Source organism: Nyctereutes procyonoides, unplaced genomic scaffold (assembly GCF_905146905.1).
Source record: "Nyctereutes procyonoides isolate TBG_1078 unplaced genomic scaffold, NYPRO_anot_genome, whole genome shotgun sequence".
NCBI lineage: Eukaryota > Metazoa > Chordata > Mammalia > Carnivora > Canidae > Nyctereutes > Nyctereutes procyonoides.
In genome coordinates, this window is record NW_026575020.1 from 29,184,936 (window position 1) to 29,189,042 (window position 4,107).

Sequence of the window (4,107 nt, forward strand, 5' to 3'; positions counted from 1 at the left end):
CTCTACATAGAAAACCCAAGAGACTCCATCCCAAGATTGCTACAACCCATACAGCAATTCAGCAGCGTGGCAGGATACAAAATCAATGCCCAGAAGTAGTGGCATTTCTATACACTAACAATGAGACTGAAGAAAGAGAAATTAGGGAGTCAATCCCATTTACAATTGCACCCAAAAGCATAAGATACCTAGGAATAAACCTAACCAAAGAGGTAAAGGATCTATACCCTAAAAACTACAGAACACTTCTGAAAGAATTTGAGGAAGACACAAAGAGATGGAAAAATATTCCATGCTCATGAATTGGCAGAATTAATATTGTGAAAATATCAATGCTACCCAGGGCAATTTACACATTTAATGTAATTCCTATCAAAATACCATGGACTTTCTTCAGAGAGTTGGTACAAATTATTTTAAGATTTGTGTGGAATCAGAAAAGACCCCAAATAGCCAGGGGAATATTGAAAAAGAAAACCAGAGCCAGGGGCATCACAATGCCAGATTTCAGGGTGTACTACAAAGCTGTGATCATCAAGACAGTGTGGTACTGGCACAAAAACAGACACATAGATCAATGGAACAGAATAGAGAATCTGGAAATTGGCCCTTAGCTCTATGGTCAACTAATATTCAACAAAGCAGGAAAGACTATCCACTGGAAAAAGGACAGTCTCTTCAATAAATGGTGCTGAGAAAATTGGACATCCACATGCAGAAGAATGAAACTAGACCACTCTCTTGCACCATACACAAAGATAAACTCAAAATGGATGAAGGATCTAAATGTGAGACAACATTCCATCAAAATCCTAGAAAAGAACACAGGCAACACCCTTTTTGAAGTTGGCCACAGCAACTTCTTGCAAGATATATCTATGAAGGGAAGGGAAACAAAAGCAAAAATGAACTATTGGGACTTTCTCAAGATAAAAAGCTTCTGCACAGCAAAAGAAACCATCAACAAAACTACAGCCTACAGAATGGGAGAAGATATTTGCAAATGACATATCAGATAAAGGGCAGGTATCCAAGATCTATAAAGAACTTATTAAACTCAACAACAAAGAAACAAACAATCCAATCATGAAATGGGCAAAAGACATGTATGGAAATTTCACACAGGAAGACATAGACATGGCCAACAAGCACATGAGAAAATGCCCGCATCACTTGCCATCAGGGAAATACAAATCAAAACCACAATGAGATACCACCTCACACCAGTGAGAATGAGGAAAATTAACAAGACAGGAACAACAATTGTTGGAGAGGATGTGGAGAAAGGGGAACCCTCTTGCACTGTTGGTGGGAATGTGAACTGGTACATCCAATCTGGAAAACAGTGTGGAGGTTCCTCAGAGTTAAAAATAGAACTGCCCTACAACCCAGGAATTGCACTGCTTGGGATTTACTCCAAAGATACAAATGCAGTGAAATGGCAGGATACCTGCACCCCGATGTTCATAGCAGTAATGTCCCCAATAGCCATACTGTGGAAGGAGCCTCGGCCATCGACCGATGAATGGATAAAGAATATGTGGTCTGCATATACAATGGAATATAACTCAGCCATTAGAAACAACGAATACCCACCATTTGCTTCAATGTGAATGGAACTGGAGGGTATTATGCTGAGTGAAATAAGTCAATCGGAGAAGGACAAACATCATATGGTCTCATTCATTTAGGAAATATAAAAATAGTGAAAGGGAATAAAGCGTAAAGGAGAGAAAATGAGTGAAAATATTAGTGAGGGTGACAGAACATGAGAGACTCCTAACTCTGGGAAATGAAAAAGGGGTGGTGGAAGAGAAGCTGCGTGGGGGGTTGGGGTGACGGGACACTGAGGGGGGGACTTGATAGGATGAGCACTGGGTGTTATGCTGTATGTTGGCAAATCAAACTCCAATAAAAAAATATATACAAAAAAAGAATTAAAAAATAAACAGGAACAAAATTACAATAGAGAATGTCAAGTCCAAATAACATCCTACAGTTTCTGCTAAAGCTCCCATCAAATGGCAGGGAATCATCATTAGGAGATAATTTTAAAAGTGTCATCCTAAAATGCAAGGATGTTCATTAAAAATCAACTGAACATGCCTAAAGAAAAGTTATATTGTCAATACCCCACACATCCCATCCAGACATCTCAAATCCACCCTTTGCTGACTTTCTATAACCCCATTTTTAAAGTTTTTTTTTATTTTTTAATTTTTTATTTAAAAAATTTTTTTACCAAGAGAAATTAGTTATGTTGGTAAATGCTAACTGTCCATTATCACATAGAGGCACTGTATAGTAATCTCTGAGCCCACTGTAAGAGAAAGAAGAGGAAGAGCTAAAATTCTGTGCACTACTACAGAGGGCCCTAGCACCCTCCAGCTTCCAGAATAGCTAAGGGAGCAAAACTTTCTTCTTTTTTTCCCCCACAGAGCATGGTGGTATTGAATCCATAAGGAATTTATTTAGGCAGTAAGGTATAAAAATGAATTTGGAACAGAAAGGAGTAGAGATTCTTTTCCCACTGTATTCTGCTCAAGGTATTCCTCTCCCTCATAAGCTGAGAACCATAGTATAAAGAGAGAGTAAAGAGACTTCAAAAAGTAGGGGAAATGAACACAGGAAGAGGAGAAAAAGGCTGCAACTTACTCTCAGGGATTGGAGAAAAATAAAAAGGGAAGGTTGGAATCCATCAGTGTCCAATTAGTGATCTTTCCCTTCATCCTCTTCTCCTTCCTCCCCCTCATCCTCATCTTCATCTTTTTCACCTTCATGCTCATCTCCTTCTTCATTAATATCTTCCAATCCTTTTTCTCCATCATCTTCATCATCATCATCTTCTTCTCCTTCCCCTTCCTCATCCATATCAGGAACCAAGTAGAACTGTAATGGATTTGGCCAAATATCATTTTGATGATTTCTCCTAACCCATCTGCACCTGTATCAAAATGGTCAGTAAACCATGTGAAGAAACCCCCTGGTTCCTTATGCTGTCTCTTCCTTCTGACTTTGTTCTGCATTTTATTTGAACATTTCATCAAAACCTTCCCAGATTTCCATTTGATTTCAGTGAACTTTGGAGATGGACCATCACTCTCATTCAGATGAAATTCTTTGGAGAGAACTTTATTTTCAAAGTAAAGATACTCATTAAAATAAAAATCTATTCTGTAACCTGATTTAACATCTTCAAAATCTGTCACTTTGACTCTTGTCAAATGTTGCAGCACCTCTTCATCCTCCTCCCCAAACAGTGTGGACACTAGTGAATGGTTGACAAATATTACCCACAAATTTGGGATTTTTGGCAACCAATTCCTACCTCTTCTGAAAAAATGGTTGATGGAGTTTATTATATTTCTATTCTATTTTAAAAATCTCCTCACTGGATTATTCATTAAGTCTGTCTATTTAATTTTGTACTTCATCTATATGTTTGGTTGCTTCCTGTTGCTCTTTTTCTCACTTTGGCAAATGTCGAGAAGTTGATATCTCCTTTGGCTTGGGGGACAAGAGGCAGTCTCAGTTTCTCTGTTTGAGGCAGGAGTGAAGACTGGCATTTGGGTACCATGTTGTGATGATAGTCCACAAAACAAGGGCAGACACACATCTTGAAGAAGTACAGATTACTCTTCAACTCAGCACTTTGAATATATCATGTCATTCTCTTCTGGCTTGCAAAGTTTCTGCTGAAAAATCTCCTACTAGATTTATGGGTTTCCCCTTCTAAGTCAATAAATTCTTTTGTTTTGCTGCTTTGGAGATTTTTTATCACATGTTTTGTGAATTTAATTACAATATGTCTTGGAGTTGGCTTGCTTTTCTTGATTTTAATGGGATTTCTCTGCACCTCCTGGATCTGGGTATCTATTTCCTTGCCCAGGTAAGGGAAATTTTTAGCTATTATTTCTTCAAATAGATTTTTCGGGCCCCTTTTGTCTCTGTTTTTCTGGGACTCCTATAATACAAATGTTATTAGGTTTGATGGAGTCACTGAGTTCCCTACATCTATTCTAGTTTTATGTAATTCTTCTTTTCTCTTTCATTCATCTTGACTACTTTCCTTTACTCTGTCTTCTAGATCACTAATTTGTGCCTTTG

General features: G+C 38.0%; 1 pseudogene; it reads right to left on the reverse strand.

Annotated features, from left to right (window-relative positions):
• Positions 1-2,709: 2,709 nt before the first annotated feature.
• On the reverse strand, positions 2,710-3,577 carry LOC129497611 (protein SET-like; annotated as a pseudogene).
• Between the last annotated feature and the right edge of the window lie 530 nt (positions 3,578-4,107).